Here is an 18,672-nt window from a genome sequence, read left to right as displayed (position 1 = left end):
TCAAATTATTATTTGATTAAATAATTGAAGTTCAAAAATGAAATTAAATTAATTAATCATTATGAAATCCATTTAATGTAGAAATTAAATATATTTCCTTATAGATTCTTTTACAGTAAAGTTGTCATGATTTTAACTAAATTAGAATTGGGTTGAAAAAATTATTTATTTGGAAATTAATAAACTTAAATTAATTTAATAAATAATGTCCATTTTGAGAAATAGAAAAGTATACTTGGGTGAATTAAATTATAAAGTGTTGGGTTAAAAATCCAGGAAGCACATATAATTAGATCCAATACAGGAGAGACTCGAATCCCCATTATAATACATATGAGGGGAGACACACCCTATTAGTCACCCCTCTCTCCTAAGACAACTAGGGGATTGGTTTTTTCTATTAAATATGTATTAAATTCATTCTACTAATTCAACTAAGGTTTCACTTCCCCTCCCTATAAATAGATGGCACCAAAAGGGCTAAAAATACGATAAGTTACACATAGCTTTTGAGATATTGTTATTCTACTTGAAAATAGTGAGAATTTATTTCTAAGTATAAATTCTATTTTCCAAGAATACCAGTTCTATCGATTTCTATAAGTGAGATTTACTTTCCTACTGAAAATAAGAAAATTATTTTTGGTTTAGTGTTTGATTCACAATAGTTCGAGTCCACACTTGAAACAATTCGTAGTACAAAAATAGCAGAGAAGATCATTTGGTTGAAAACTAGGAACATCTAGGATCCGTCTCGCTAAAACACATGTATTATTTAGGGAAAAAGTTTATTGCTATAAATATAACAAACAAGCTCGGTTTTCAAAATTCTTAATTTTTTTTTGCTATGCAAGAAAATATTTTTCAAACTAGATTTTGTTTCAACAAAATGAAGTGTTTATCAAGTGGGTTGCTCTAACAACCACAATGAGCTTCGGATCCGATCAGATTTTCAAATTGAATTATGAGGTGTTACAAATACATGAAACACTTTTATAATATAAATTCAATAATCCTAAATTTTAATATTTAATTTTCAAAATTTAAAAAGAGGTTGAGAAGGAACCTGTCTGTATATTTATACTGGCACCTTTCGATGTTTTAAGGCTATTGAATAAATAAGAATATAAGGTAGTCAAGATAGTCCTTGCATGTGATTGGTTATGGTGTGTGCCATTGTTTTTAGGTTGATTGTTATTACTTGGGTACCAGCAAGACATTTGTTAGTTTGGGGAAGTGTTCTTGCGCATATAAAAGTTATAGATTTTTTTATTTACTTTTAAATTTATTATTTTTAGAAATATTTATAAAAAAATATTTTGAAAATTTACCAAGTAATATCCGAAAGAAATAAAATAAAGCTTATTTTATTAAAAAAACCTAAAATAAAAAAATTTAATATGAAAATATTGAGAACCAAATTGAATCAAATTATGATAAATGATTCAAGAAATTTAAAAAATCTAATCGAACTAAACCAACCACACCGCAGGTATAACAAATACCATATGCTCATGACTTACAGATATATTTAAATATTCATGATTTGGATTGAAGCACGTGTCATATTTGAAAAGAATTATTATTCTAGTACAAGACTTAATCAAAAGTTTATTTTATTATACATATATTTAAAATACTAAAAAAATATATGTTAATTTTTTATATTTTTATAGTTAAATTTCAATCGATGTTATTAATTAATATTTTAATATTAAAAATAAAATATATAATATTTTTTTGATAGAAAATACAATTATTAAAGATTAAACTTGTAGGGTGTGCCTCGTATTTATTAGAAAGTTTGTAGGTACTTAAGACAACAATCAACGAACAACCGAAGGAAGGCCAAAATAGGCCCTGTGTCATGACAAGCAGGTAGGGCTCATCGGGACGATGCAATGTAAATCCTAGGCAAATGTGACATCGACGTTGTGACAAGGAGAGCCGACACGTCACGACATGTTGTCCTATTTGGTAGCCACGTTTTAGACTTCAAGCAGAACTTCTTCTCCCAGTTAAACTCTGATTATTCCAAATATATTTTAGTATGATGAGAACTCTAATATTAACCTATTTAAATGGGTCATTGTATTCTTGTTTTGATATGTCAATCAGAAAGGGCTTTTCTTGAGGGTGTATGAGTTTGGGTGTGAGTTTCATGATAACTATGGAGTGAATTTTGTTCCCAAGTTAAGACTTCTTTTTCGAGGTTTAGGTTTATATGTTTAGAACATTTAGGTTTATTTTCTCCATATTGTACTCTTGTTTTTTTACTTATTTAGTTAAAAGCCGAAACCTTCTTTGCTTGTGGTTTTTCCCTCTTTGAGGTTTTTCCACGTAAAATACTTATGTTCATTATTTTCCACTTTTAATATTTCGTTGTTTATATAGGTCGATCCCCAATAAATTGGTATTAGAGCTACAATTTAACCTTTACAAATTGACTCATTTGGTGACACAACAACATTTTTGGATATCAAAAAGTTTGACGGATCACAAAATTCAATTTCTAGTAGTTTCAGATAATTACAAAGGTAGTTGATGTGGCCGAGGACAAGGTTGATGATTTGTTGCTCTCCACATAATCTAGTTGAAGGTGGAGTCGTATCTAATGTCAAGCATGTGCTTGATTTAGAGAAAAATCTCATCCCCATTTTTTGTCTTTAGGACTTGAATGGTTCAAAGAGTGTTTGAGGCAATATTGGTCACAGAGGGTTACAATCAAGTGGAGAGAGTTGATGCTTTCTCTCATGTTCAGGTATTACTGACCATTGTTTCATTATACAACTTTGATTTGAAGACTAAAAGTCTTTTACTTTCCAGTTCAAGCATAGTTTAGACTTGGTTAACATTATACAAAACCCGCATTTGTCACGTGACAGGGCAAAGAAAAGGAGGCGTGATAAATATGAGTCAAGGCAGAGATTATAGGTGTGACTTGCATTTACTAGAAAGTTTGTAGGCACTTAAGATAACAATCAACAAAAAATCGAATAAGGGCCAAAACAAGTCTGGAATCGTGACAAGCAGGTAGGGCTCGTCGAGATGATGTAATGTAAACCCTAGCCAAATGTGGCATCGATGTCATGATGAGGAGAGCTAACACGTCACGACGTGTTCTCCTATTTGGTAGTCGCATTTTAGACTTCATGTAACATCTTGATTTTGGGCTTAGTCGAAATAGTGGTTTCGAGACCACAAATCTGAAGTAGAAATATTTGTTTTATGATTGTTTTGAGGTCCATGACATGTTTGCATGTTGTGTAAAGGTTTCATGAAGAAATTTTTTGAATAAGTGTCCAATTTAACTTTTAGGACTAAATTGCTAAAGTTGCAAAATATGAGTTCTAGAAGCTTTAAGTATGAAATAGTTTTGGATTATTAATTAGAGGTCCTTAAATAGAAATTTTCCTACTTTCTAATTTTATGCCCAAAAATGGGCATGCATGGATAAAATTTGAAAGTTTAGTAAAAATTGCATTTTAGTTATTTGGTTAATAAAAGATTAAAAAGGGAAAAATCAAGCAAAATTTGCTTATCTTTCTCATGTGGGTCCCGAAATTTCTAAGGAACCGTAGTTAGGGTTTCTTCACTTTCCAAGCTTGATAGTAAGTGCATTCTAGCCCCGTTTCTAATGTTTTTTTGTATTTTTGAAGTTGTCATCAACCGATCTAGCTATTTCCACCATTATTTTGAGCTAGGGTTCATGTTCAAAAACTTATCCATGTGTGACATGTATGTATTTTGATGTTTAATGGAGGAATATGAAAGTTTGATGTGTGATAAACATCTTTTACAAAGAGATTTTTCATGAAAACACCTAAAAATGACCTTTTTGTAAAACTTGTAAAATAAGTGGTAAAAATTTGATTTGAAAGAAAATCTGGGCTAGTATAAGTATGATATAGGTTCAGCTAGGCATGGATAACAAAGAAAATAAGTACATTTCATTTTATAAGCCTAGGGACTAATTTGTAAATATGTAAAAGTTTAGGGGTAAAATTATAATTTTTCCAGAGTATGATATATGGGATATTTTGAACAATGTGGTAATTAAATAAGTGAAATTTACTATTATAAATCAAGAAAAACAGAGTCCGAATCTAAACCGAAGGAAGAACAAAGTTGTGGACTAAATCGAATAGTTAGCCATATTTTGGTACCGAGGTAAGTTCGTGTGTAAATATTTCAACATCATGTTATTATGTATCTAATGTTTTGATATTGCATGAAATGTATATTTGTCTCTATGGATTTGGTTAATGATGACTCGATGACGATTCGACGAAGATTTGGTACTTCAAAATCCCGGTTGAACCTTAGGAATAGATAAGATACAAATGTCATGACATTAGGGTTATTTAGATTCTATATAAGACCATATTTGGGATATGGCATCGGCATGCAATTTCGTGTAAGACCACGTCTGGGACATGGCTTCAAAAATAAAACTTTGTATAAGATCATATCTGGGATATGACATAGATATGAGACATCGTGTAAGACCATAGCTGGGCTATTGGCATCGATATATGATCCCATGTAAGACCATATTTGGGATATGAAATTTGCATCTTACTATGTGTATAAGATTTCTCAAGTATCCTTCAGTATTCCAAGTGGTTCAACGGGTAATCCAAAGATTATGTCAAGAAAATGACAATGTACGATCATGTTGGAATGGTACATCTATGTACACAAAGCTCATAAATATTGAGATTATGAATCAATGAGACCTCGGTAAGAAGTGAATGAATGAATCATGATCATGATTTTTATTGTACACTATGTAAATGACATGATTTAAGATGTATCTATGATACTTGATGACATTGTGATAAATTATATTATGTTATGTGTATAATAATGCATGACTAATGTTCTTAATTATTTACATGCTAACTTACTAAGCTTAAAGCTTACCCCCTTTCTTTTTATCCCTTATAGTGACGCCAAGCTAGCTCGTGGATTGGAAGTCATCAGAGCATCAATCACACTATCAACATGGTCATTTGGGTATAATTGGTTTTGATACTTTGAATATGGCATGTATAGGGCACTTGGTCTTTTTGTTTATGTGTCATATTAATTTGTCCAAGTGTGTTGGCTTATAATGATTTGATGATTCATTTTGTATATGGCCATGAGATATGGTCTATATTGATTATTAGGTTGTAAGGCTAGTCATATACGCATGCATGTGCCAAGGTAATACATGATGTGGCTAAAATATTTTGGCATGGTTGAATTATGGATATGATTATGGATGTTTGATGATGGATTTGTGAGTATATGGCATGATGACAACTAAGATATGAATGTATAAAAATGGAGTAAATTGAGGTTACATATTGCATGTGATATGGTAAGCTTGGATTAATAAAGTTATGGTAACCTGAGCACGTATAAGTTAATACAATATTGCCAGGAACATGGCTTATTTGATTATGTTTAAGTACTTAATTATGTCATGTTAAGTGCCCTTGATGTCTTGTATGTGTTGGTGCAAATAAGGGTGGCAATTGGCTTGGAAAATAGCCTCAAAGTTTTCCAAACGGGTAGACACACGGGCATGTGTCTAGGCCGTGTATGAAACAAGGTCTGCCCCATGGGCGTGTGATCCAGCTGTGTGTCTCTTGCATCTTAGTTTTAAGAAACAGAATGTCCAGTAGTAGACATACGGACACGAGACATGGTCGTGTGTCTCAACCATGTGAGGGACACTGCCTTGGGACATGGGTGTGTGCCCTAGCTGTGTGAAGTCTACACCTTATTCATGAAAATTCATGAAAATTTAATTCGCCACACGGCCTAGCACATGGGCCTGTGACTTGGCCGTGTGACCCTATTATGTTGATGATGTCATAAACAGAGAGTTACACGGGATGGGGACACGGGTGTGTCCTAAGCTACACGGGTGTGTGTGTGACCACACGGCCTACCCACACGGACGTGTGACCCTCCAAATCAAGAAAATTTTTTTAAGTGTTGTAAAAGTTCTGAAAGTTCTCAGTTTAGCCTTGAGCCACACCCAATGTAAGTTTTGGGCCTCGTAGGCTCGTATAAGGGGACAATATGCATGTTAATGAATGGTTTTAATTTAGACGGAATTTTATAGCTCTGTTTTATATGAATGTTTATGTTTTAGTCTGGTAATGCCTCAAACCCTGTCCCGGCGTCGGATACAAGTAAGGGGTGTTACATTTAGTTGTATCAGAGCTACAGTTTAGTTAATTCTCAGACTAATGTAGCGTGTGTACGACTCTAGCTATACATACCATGAATGAATTATGATAGTGTGATGACTCTTGACCTTTTTAAATTGTGTTTTCATATGATAATGGATCTCGATCGAGCTATGGTGGATGAAGTCAAAAATAATGCACCGGCTCCCGCTCAAGGGGTAGCACTGTCTGATAGTAGACCCTCTACAGTTAGTCAATGAGAATGAGGCAGGGAAGCCTTTCTCCACATAATAAATGCATGGTATACGAAGTTCGTTCGAATAAACCCCAAAGCTCAACCCCCTCCACCCTCACCTATTCCTTAAGCCAACCCTGTAGTACCCAAGGTATGGATTTCATGAGATTGAATAGACCTCCAATTGATAAGATTTGAAAACAAAGAGCCGAAGAGTTCCGAGTGGGTATAGATGATGATCCTGAAAGGGCAGAGTTTTGGCTTGAGAATACCATAAGGGTATTTGATGAATTATCATTCACACTAGAAGAATGTATGAAATGTGTTGTGTCACTCCTGAAAGACTCGGCTATCAGTGGTGGAACATCCTTGTGTCGGTTGCACCAAATGAGAGAGTTAATTGGGAATTTTTCCAAGAAGAGTTTCATAAGAAATACATTACCCAAAGGTTTATTGACCAGAAACAAAAGGAATTCTTCGAGTTCAAACAAGATCGGATGATAATAACTGAGTATGAGCCTGAGTATGTGAGACTGAGCAAATACGCTTGAGAATGTGTTTCTACCAATTCCGTCATGTGTAAAAGATTTGAAGATGGTTTATACGAAGACATCCGATTGTTGGTTGGCATTCTTGAACTGAAAGAATTTTTTGTGCTCGTTGAGAGAGCTTGCAAGGTAGAGGAATTGGCTAAAGAGAAAAGAAAAACTAAGTTTGAGTCTCGAGACTCGAAAAAGAGGCAGATGGGTAAGTTACTTCAGTCCTCATCTAAGAAACAAAGAGAGTTTAATACTCAATCAAGTGCTTCAGTTGGGTTTTCCAATAGAAACCATGGGAAGAGTATTTAGGTTATAAGGCTCAGACTGCTTCGATAGGGAGTGTGGGTAATGCTCAACCTAGTAGACCTAAATGTCACATTATGGTAGACGTCACCCCGGTAAGTGTCGGGTGAATGATCAAACTTGTTTCAAGTGTGGTTCCTAAGATCACTTCATTAGAGATTGCCTCGAGATGGTTAAAAAAGGGAAATTTTAGAGTGCAAGATCGGGTAATATTACTTCTAGAGGGAGGCCACAGAGAAACTCGGGGAATAGAGTAAGTAGCAAGAGTGCACCCAGCGATCCAGCTGTGAGCTCTGAGGGTAGAGCACCTGTGAGGACTTATGCCATTCGTGCTCGAGAAGAGGCTTTATCTCCTGATGTGATTATGGGTACTTTTTCTCTCTATGATACTCATGATGTTGCTTTGATTGATCCGGGATCAACCTATTCGTATGTTTGTATGAAATTGCTATCTAGTATGAATATCCTGTTAAGTCTACAGAATTTGTGATAAAAGCGTCGAACCCTCTAGGTAAGTATGTGTTAGCCGATAAAGTATGTAAGATTTGTCCTTTGATGATTAAAGGTCACTGTTTTTCGGCTAATCTTATGCTTTTACCATTTGATTAATTTGATATAATTCTTGGTATGGATTGGTTGACCGTTCATGGTGTGGTAGTAAATTTTGGAAGAAAAATTATTGAGTTGAAATGTGAAAGTGGTGATATTCTTCGGATTGAACCAAATGAGTTGGATTACTTGCCTGTAGTGATTTCTTCTATGTCTACTCAGAAATCTATAAGAAAGGGTTATAAAGCTTATCTTGCCTTTGTACTGAATAAAAAAGATTCTGAGTTGAAAATTGAATTAGTACCGGTAGTATGTGAGTATCCAGATGTGTTTCCGGAAGAGTTGCCCGGATTGCCTCCTATTAGAGAAGTTGAATTTGGTATTGATTTGATTCCTGGTACTGCACCTATTTCGATTGCTCTGTATAGGATGGCTTCGACAGAATTAAAAGAGTTGAAAGTTCAGTTACAAGAGTTAACGGATAAAGGTTTTGTGAGACCTAGTTATCCTTCGTGGGGTGCACCGATACTATTTGTGTAAAAGAAAGACAGTTCAATGAGATTATGTATAGACTATCGGCAGCTCAATAAGGTAACCATAAAGAACAAGTATCCCTTGCCAAGGATCGATGATTTGTTTGACCAATTGAAGAGAGCCACAGTGCTTTCAAAGATAAACTTGAGGTTCGGTTACTAACAGTTGAGAGTTAAGGAGCCAGATGTGCCGAAAACTAAATTTCAGACGAGTTATGGTCATTATGAATTTCTTGTCATGCCTTTTGGTTTAACGAATGCTCCTGCTATATTTATAGATTTGATTAACTGTATTTTTCAACCGTATAAATTTTTTGTTGTTTTTATTGATGATATACTGATTTATTCTCGTGATGAGAAAGAGCATGCCGACCACTTGAGAATTGTTTTGTAAACTTTGAGAGACAAGCTGTTGTATGCTAAGTTTAGTAAAAGTGAATTTTGGCTTAGAGAAGTTGGATTTTTGGGCCACATTGTTTCGGGTGATGGTATTAGAGTTGACTTGAGTAAGATTTTGGCTATTATTGAATGGAAACCGCCGAGGAATGTCTCAGAGGTTAGAAGCTTTCTAGGCTTAGCCGGTTATTATAGACGATTTGTTAAATGATTTTTCATGATTGCTACTTTAATGACGAGGTTGTTACAGAAAGATGTCAACTTTGAATGGACAAAAAATTCCAACAAATTTTTCAGAAACTAAAGGCATTGTTGACTGAGGCTCCAGTTTTAGTACAGCCTGAACTGGGAAAAGAATTTGTAGTTCATATTGATGTATCCTTAAATGGATTATAGGTAATAGCTTATTCCTTGAGGCAGTTGAAACCACATGAGAAGAATTATCGGACACATGATTTGGAACTAGCCGTCATTGTGTTTGCGTTGAAGATTTGGAAACATCATTTGTATGGTGAGACATGTCATGTTTATATTGATCATAAAAGTTTAAAGTACTTAATGACTCAAAAGGATTTGAATTTACGACAAAGGAGATGGTTGAAATTGTTAAAAAATTATGAGTTAGTGATTAACTACCATCTGAGAAAGGCGAACGTGGTCGTTGATGCCTTGAGTAGGAAATCCTTGTTTGCATTGAGGGCTATGAATACACGGTTGGCTTTATCAGATGATGGTTCTATTCTAGCTGAGTTAAGAGCTAGACCGATGTTTCTCTAAGAGATTTATGAAGCTCAGAAAAGTGACAGTGATTTGCAAGACAGGACAGTTCAGTGTGAGTTGGGTATTGAATCAGATTTTCAAATTGATTCCAATGGTTGCTTGATGTTTCGAGATAGGATTTGTGTTCTTAAAAATACTGAGTTAATTCAGAAGATTTTTTATGAGGCACATAGTGGTTGTTTGTCTATTCATCCGGGTAGTATGAAAATGTACAATGACTTGAAGAAATTGTATTAGTGGCCGAGTATGAAAAGATATACTTCCGAGTTTGTATCGAGATGCCTGATTTGTTAGCAAGTAAAAAGCTGAACACCAAGTACCTTCCGGTTTCCTTCAATCTGTGATGGTTCCGGAGTGGAAATGGGATAGAATTACTATAGACTTTGTGACGAGTTTACCCTTGACTCCCAAAAAGAAAGATTCCATTGGGTTGTGGTTGATAGGCTAACGAAGTCGGCTCATTTTATTTCGGTACATACCGACTACTCACTTGATAAGTTAACTGACTTGTATGTCTTTGAAATTGTGAGATTGCACGGAGTGCCTTTATCGATTATTTCGGATAGAGATTCGTGGTTCACTTCGAGGTTTTGGAAAAAGTTGCAAAAAGCTTTAGGTACAAAGTTAAACTTTAGTACTGCTTTCACCCATAGACTGACGGTCAATCTGAGAGAGTAATTCAGATTCTTGAAGATATGCAGCGGTGTTGTATTCTTGAATTCGAGGGTAGTTGGGAAAAATATCTACCATTGGTAGAATTTCCCTAAAACAATAGTTTTCAGTCGAGTTTGAAAATGACACTTTATGAGGCTTTATACGGTCATAAATGTCAGACACCATTGTATTGGACCTAACTCAGAGAGAATTAAATTCATGGGGTTGATTTAGTTAGAGAAATCGACGAAAAAGTAAAGATAGCTTTGGATAGGCAGAAATCCTACGCGGATTTGAAACGGAAAGAGATTGAGTTTCAGGTCGGTGATAAGGTATTTCTGAAAGTGTCTCCGTAGAATAAAGTTCTTAGATTTGGCCGGAAGGGCAAGTTGAGTCCGTGTCTTATCGGACTGTATGAGATTACCGAAAGGATAGGGCCGGTAGCATATCGGTTGGCCTTTCCATTTGAACTGGAAAGGATTCACGATGTGTTCCATGTGTCTATGTTGCGTTGATACCTATCAGACCCTTCACATGTGATTTCACCGACAGAAGTTGAGATTCGACCGGATATGACTTATGACGAAGAGCTAGTTAAGATTTTGGCTCGAGAAGTCAAACAATTGAGAAACAAAAGTATTTCTCTTGTGAAAGTGTTATGGAAAAAACACGAGGTTGAAGAGGCTAGATGGGAGCCTAAGGAGGCCATGAGAAAGTAATACCCAAACCTTTTTACCGGTAAGATTTTCAGGGACGAAAATCCCTAAGGGGGGAGAGTTGTAACATCTCGATTTTGGGCCTAGTCTGAATAGTGGTTTTGAAACCACAAATCCAAAGTAGAAATATTTGTTTTATGATTTTTTTGAGGTCCATGACATGTTTACATGATTGTGTGAAGGTTTCATGAAGAAATGTTGTGAATAAGTGTCCAATTTAACTTTAGGACTAAATTGAAAAAGTTCCAAAATATGAGACTCTAGAAGCTTTAAGTATGAAATAGCTTTGTATTATTAATTAGAGGTCCTTAAATAGTAATTTTCCTAATTTTTGATTTTATGGACAAAATGAGCATGCATAGATAAAATTTGAAAGTTTAGTAAAAAGGGCATTTTGGTCATTTGGTTAATAAAAGATTAAAAAGGGAAACATCAAGCAAAATTTGCTCATCTTTCTCATGTGGGTGCCGAAATTTCTTAAGAACCATAGCTAAGGTTTCCTCACTTTCCAAGCTTGATAGTAAGTGCATCATAGCCCCATTTTTTTTTTACATTTTTGAAGTTGTCATCAACCGATCTAGCTATTTCTACCATTATTTTGAGCTAGGGTTCATGTTCAAAAACTTATTCATGTGTGACATGTATGTATTTTGATGTTTAATGGACTAATATGAAAGTTTGATGTGTGATAAACATCTTTTACAAAGAGATTTTTCACTAAAACACCTAAAAATGACCTTTTTGTAAAACTTGTAAAATAACTGGTAAAAATCTTATTTGAAAGAAAATGTGGGCTGTTATAAGTATGATATAGGTTCGGCTAGGCTAGGTAACAAAGAAAATGAGTACCTTTCATTTTACGAGCCTAGGGATTAATTTGTAAATATGTGAAAGTTTGGGGGTAAAATAGTAATTTTACCATAGTATGATTTATGAATTGTTTTGAACAATGTGATAATTAAATAAGTGAAATTTTTTATTATAGATCAAGAAAAACAGAGTCCGGATCTAAACCGAGAGAAGAACAATGTTGTGGACTAAATCGAATAGTTAGCCATATTTTGGTACCGAGGTAAGTTCGTGTGTAAATAATTCAACATTATGTTATTATGTATCTAATACTCTGATATTGCATGAAATGTATATTTGTCTCTATGGATTTGGTTAATGATGACTTGATGACGATCCGACGAAGATTTAGTACTTCGAAATCCCGATTGAACCTTAGGAATAGATAGGATACAAATGTCATGACATTAGGATTATTGAGATTCCATATAAGACCATATTTGGGATATGGCATCGGCATGCAATTTCGTGTAAGACCACGTCTGGGACATGGCTTCGAAAATGAGACTTTGTATAAGACCATATCTAGGATATGGCATCGATATGAGACATCGTGTAAGACCATAGCTGAGCCATTGGCATTGATATGTGATCCCATGTAAGACCATATCTGGGATATGGCATTGAGATCTTACTATGTAAATAAGATTTCTCAGGTATGCTTCACTATTCCAAGTGATTCAACGGGTAATCCAAAGATTATGTCAAGGAAATGACAATATATGATTATGTTGGAAGGGTACAGGTATGTACACAAAGCTCATAAATATTGAGATTATGAATCGATGAGACCTCGGTAAGAAGTGAATGAATAAATCATGATCATGAGTTTTATTATGCACTATGTAAATGACATGATTTAAGATGTATCTATGATACTTGATGACATTGTGATAAATTATATTATGTTATGTGTATAATAATGCATGACTAATGTTCTTAATTATTTACATGCTAACTCACTAAGCTTAAAGCTTTCCCCTTTTCTTTTCATCCCTTATAGTGACACCAAGCTAGCTCGTGGATCGGAAGTCGTCGGAGCATCGATCACACTATCAACTTGGTCATTTGGGTATAATTTGTTTTGATACTTTAAATATGGCATGTATAGGGGACTTGGTCTTTATGTTTACGTGTCATATTAATTTGGTCAAATGTGTTGGCTTATAATGATTTGATGATTCATTTTGTATTTGACCATGAGATATGGCTTATATTGATTATTAGGTTGTAAGCCTATTCATATACGCATGCATATGCCAAAGTAATACATGATGTGGTTAAATTTTTTTTGCATGGTTGAATTGTGGATATGATCATGGATGTTTCATGATGGAACTGTAAGTATATGGCATGATGACAACTAAGATATGAATGTGTAAAAATGGAGTAAATTGAGGTTACATATTACATGTGATATGGTAAGCTTGGATTAATAAGGTATGGTAACTTGAGCACCTATAAGTTGATATAGTGTTGCCAGGAACATGGCTTATTTGATGATGTTTAAGTACTTAATTATGCCATGTTAAGTGCCTTTGAAGTCTTGTATGTGTTGGTGCGAATAAGGGTGGCAATTGGCCTAGAAAATAGCCTCAAAGTTGTCCAAATGGGTAGACACACAGGCATGTGTCTTGGCCGTGTGTGAGACACAGTCTACCCCATGGGCGTGTAATCCGCCCGTGTGTCTCCTGCATCTTAGTTTTAAGAAACATAATGCCCAGTAGTAAACACAAGGGCACGAGACATGGCCATGTGTGTAACAGCCCAATTTCAGTGAAATTGGAATAGTGGTTTCGGGACCACAAATCCGAGTCCAAAAAATGAAATTATTTAAATTTCATAAAATGATAGGTATTATGATAGGAATATTGCATGAAAATTTTTATTGAAAAATTTTATCAATTATGTGTCTAATTGCAAAAAGGACTAAATTGAATAAAATGTTAAAGTTGAATTCTAGTAGTTATAAGGATTAAATAGCTATAGAATTAAAAATGAGAAGTCTTTATATGGCAATTAGACCATTGATGAAAAACATGTAGATATTTTTAATGAGTCATCCATGGAAAAATTGAAAAAGGTTAAGGACTAAATTGGAAATTGAATTAAACAAAGTATGATAAATGATTAAATAGAATTAAATCCATTTTATATCATATTCTTCTTCATAAAATACATGGAAACCCTAGGAGAGAGAAAGAAAATTTCTCAAGCTTGATTTGGTAAGTTCTATGTCCCGTTATTAGTGATTTTTATATTTTTGAGATCGAGACAGCTTAATTTCTTTATTTGGGTGATTAAATTGAAAGAAAATCAAAGTTTAGAAAATTACCCATGGATGAATATGCTGTAAATTGAAAGTTTTTTTATAGGAAATGAAAGATTATTGATAGATAAATCACTTTTACAAGGTGATTTTTAGTAAAAACAAGTGTAGGGACTAAATTGCAAGAAATTCTTGGAAAAATTCTGAAAATTATGAAATGCATGTGCTGTAAAAGTTATTTTGAAATTTTGAATAAGCTTGGAATAAGGAGTAAATTGCATGAATTTCAATTTTCGAGCCTAGGGACAAAATTAGAATTAATCAAAAGTTTAGGGGCAAAATGGTATTTTTTCCTAAAATGTGAAGTGGGGCTTGATTGAATGTAAAAATTATAGAATTGATGATTAAATTTATTTATATAGATCCGAAAGGGTCGAACAAAGAAAAAGATCGAGGGAAAGAAAAAGTTTCGGATTCGTAGATACAATCAATTGTCGAGGTAAGTTCGTATAACTAAATTAAGCATGTAAATATGTTGAATTGATTGTTGAATATTGTGCATTATGATTTTTAATTGGTATGTACATGTAATAAATCAATCTTGATTTGTGATTTACATGTAAATGATGAAATATTACATGAATCCGTTTGAATATTGATTTCTGATTGGACAGGTGATTACTGTGTATATGAGATCCTGCATATGTTGCAGTAAAGGTTGTTCCGAAAGGGATAATCTTTTGATCTCATTATGAAAAGGAATGTAACCCGAAAGGGTGATACTTGAAAAGGATTTATGTACCAAAATGGTACAACTTGAAAAGGTTATTGATAAACCGTAATTTATACATATTTTTATCCCATGCTTAGCACATTTATGGATGAATTCTCCTTAGATTTGGTGAATTCGACGCTCCTAATTCTTTACTTTCATATTTTATACTTAGGTGAGCATAGGAGAGTAAAAAGAGCGAGAAACAACCTGAAAACGGAAATAAACCCACGTGGGAAATTAACACAGCCTGGACTTCCTCATACGAGCGTGGCATACGGCCGTGTCCATTTGGCAGGATCGAAGCACGATTTACATGGGTAGACTACATGCCCATGCCTATTCAACAGCCTTGACCACGGGCTGGAGTAATCGCACACGGGCGTGTCACATGGGCATGTCCCTGCCGAGCCCAAGTATAGTCCTATTCGGAAAAGGCCACTTTTGAGGACTCTTAAGCATTCTAAAGCCTATTTAAACACCTGAGGAGGCACTTGGAAGGTACACACGGAGTAGGAGGCAAGGAATTACTCAAGGGAAGCGAATTGATCCATCTCAGAAGCCGGATTCATCGTCAAGACTGAAGATCTCCCTTCAATTTCCATTCAGGGGTTTTGGGTTTTCTTTCTGTTTTGTATTCATTATTCTTCTGAGATGTTTTCTTTTATAATTATGAACTAAACTCCCTAAATACCTAAGGGGAATGAAACCTAAGAACGGATCTTGTTATTATTATCTGAATTGTATGATAAATATTTGACTTGTTCTTAATTATGTGTTCTTAATTCTTGTTTTAATATTTCAGGATATTGATTCAAGGTAATGCCATTATTCAGAGGAGGAATAGACCCTGTCTAAGAGTAAATTTGTCATAATTAAGCGGAGTCGATTGCACGCCTAGAGATAGGTGATAAGATTTTTCCAGATTAGGGTGAAACCTCATAAGGGGATTCATAGATTGAGTTAATGCAACACTAAGGCATTAATTAGAAAGAGATTTCAATTAATCAACCTAGGGTTAGATGTTATTAGTCTTGAGAGAGATAATAATATAACTTAGGGATTTTTACGGATCAAGTCAAATGAATAAATCGTCTGATTTAGAGTCAAATAACAAGTGAAGTCTAGGTGGATTTTTCCTTGGGTATTGTCTTAGTCAATTGAGTCTTCCCAAAAGCTTTTTCCCAATTTTCTCTCTGTGCACCCTTAGTTTAGTTAATTAGTCTAGATAAACAAATCCCTTAATTTTTAGGTTATATAATAAAAAGAAAGTATTTACTAGTACTCTTGATTCCTTTGGGTTCGAAAATCCGGTCTTGCTAAAGCTATACTACTGTTCGATAGGTACACTTGCCTTCATGGTGATAATAGTTAGTTTCAAGAACGATTAATTATAAATCTTTAAAACCTGTCACGAATATCACGTATCAAGTTTTTGGCGCCGTTGCCGGGGAACTAAGATATTAGGAACACTCAATTTTTATTAGTTTAGCCATTTTACCTTATTTATTTAAATTTCTATTTTCCTTTCTAATTTTTCTTTTATTCGTTTCGGGCAGGTTTTTATAGTGTATGACTAGAAGAAACTCATCGGGACCATTACTGTTTTATAGTGAGATCGATCACACAGTTCGCAGAAATTGAAGAGAAATAAGGTGAAGCTTACGTTACACAGAGGAAGAGCAAGAGGATGATACTTCAACCACAACCGAGGAGATGGCTGAAAACCAAGAAAATCCACTACCTCCTGCAATTGCTGCTAATCAGGATCCTACTCCACATACTATGTATGATTATGCTAAACCTTCTTTAACAGGAACTGAATCGAGCATAGTTAGGCCTACTGTTGCTGCAAATAATTTTGAATTGAAACCTAACACCATTCAAATGATCCAACAGTTTGTTCATTTTGATGGTTTGCAGGACGAGGATCTCAACGCTCACTTGGTGAATTTCTTAGAGTTTTGCAAAACTTTTAAAATCAATGGCGTTTTTGATGATGCCATTCGCCTTCGGTTGTTTCGCTTTTGATTGAGGAATAAGGCTAAACAATGGTTGAACTCATTACCACGAGGGTCAATCACTACTTGGGAACAAATGACCGAAAAGTTTTTATTAAAATATTTTCTGCCAGCTAAAACAGCCAAATTACGTAATGATATCTCTTCGTTTTTTGCAGATGGATTTAGAAACACTCAACGATGCATGGGAGAGATACAATGACCTTTTGAGAAGGTGCCCTCACCATGGGTTACCACTCTGGCTACAGGTTCAAACGTTTCATAATGGCCTGAATCCTTCGACTCGACAAATGATTGATGCAGCCGCTGGTGGAACTATTAATAATAAGACACTTGAGGATGCATATGAATTTATAGAAGAGATGTCACTGAATAATTATCGATCGCAAGTCATGAGGACAAAACCAACGAAAATAGCCGGCTTATTTAATGTCGATTCGATCGCCATGCTCTCTAATCAGGTAGAACTTTTGAACAAAAAATTGACCGTTTTCTCGGTTCTTCACAGGTTCACCTAGTAATGCAATGCGAAGCAAGTGGAGGTGGATCAAGCAATTCAGAATACCCACCCTATGGCCACAACATGGAGAACGAGCAGTTAAATTACGTGGGTAATAATCCTCGATCTCAAAATAATCCTTATAGTAACACATACAATGCAGGTTAGAGGAACCACCCAAATTTTTCATAGGGAGACCAAGGAAATCAGAGACCACCACCATCTCCAGGTTTCCAACAACCACCCTACCAATAAGAGAAAAAATCGAACCTTGGAGAGACGCTAACAAAATTTATCTCGGTGTCAGAAACTCATTTTCAGAATACTGAGACAGCACTTAAAAATCAACAAGCATCGATCCAAGGGCTCGAAACTCAGATAGGTTAGCTCGCTAAATTGATATTTGAACGACCACAAGGTAGCCTGTCGAGTAACACTAAACCTAACCCAAGGGAGCAAATCAATACAATTACCGTTCAAGATGAGGAAGGGTTAGTTGCACCTGAACCAGAACCAAGGCAAGAAGCTGTGCTCAGTAAAGGTAAAGGTGAAGTGGACCACAATGACCAGAAACTGATAAGTACAGAATACAAACCTCGTGTGCCATACCCAAACGCGACAAGGAAAGATTGTATAGAAGAACAATTCGGTAAATTCCTTAAATTATTAAAGAAGTTACATATTAACTTACCGTTTATTGAAGCTCTTTCGCAGATGTCAAACGCAGTCAAATTCTTAAAGGAGCTTTCAACAAACAAGCGGAAGTTGGATGAGGCGTCGCATGTGGAGCTAAATGCAGTTGCTCAGCCATACTACAGAATAAGCTGTCCAACAAATTAAAAGATCTAAGGAGTTTTACGATTCCCTGTTTAATTGGTAGCCTAGATGTTAATAATATTTTGGCTAATTTAGGGGCTAGTATCAAGTTATGCCTTACAAAATGTTTAAGCAACTAGGTCTTGGGAAACCCAAACAAACTAGGATGAGTATTCAATTAGCCGATAAAACAATCAGATTTCCTAGGGGGATTATTGAAGATGTACTCGTTAAAATTGAAAATTTTATATTCCCAGTTGATTTCGTTGTTTTAGACATAAAAGAGGATAGTAACGCTCCTTTAATTTTAGGGAGGTCTTTTTTAGCAACTGCTAAAATAATTATTAAAGTTGGCACAGGTGAACTCACACTTCGTGTGGGAAACGAAACAATCACCCTTCAAGCTCGTAATTCGAATAACACATCAAAAATTGAAGGTGGTTGTATAAATCATACTATTAAAACTGACCATGTGGTGCAACCTACCTTACAGGAAACAGGTTCGAAGAACATATATGAGCCATGTTCAAGTAACATCAAAGGACCTATCTAT

General features: G+C 35.0%; 1 non-coding gene across 1 annotated transcript; it reads right to left on the bottom strand.

Annotated features, from left to right (window-relative positions):
- Positions 1-16,928: 16,928 nt before the first annotated feature.
- On the bottom strand, positions 16,929-17,036 carry LOC121228747 (small nucleolar RNA R71). The gene has a single exon (XR_005926322.1). It is a non-coding gene; the product is annotated as a small nucleolar RNA R71 (small nucleolar RNA).
- Positions 17,037-18,672: the final 1,636 nt, after the last annotated feature.

This window comes from Gossypium hirsutum, chromosome A04, assembly GCF_007990345.1.
Source record: "Gossypium hirsutum isolate 1008001.06 chromosome A04, Gossypium_hirsutum_v2.1, whole genome shotgun sequence".
Classification (NCBI taxonomy): domain Eukaryota; kingdom Viridiplantae; phylum Streptophyta; class Magnoliopsida; order Malvales; family Malvaceae; genus Gossypium; species Gossypium hirsutum.
Note: the sequence above shows the minus strand (reverse complement) of the source record. Positions and strands in the feature narration are given on the sequence as shown.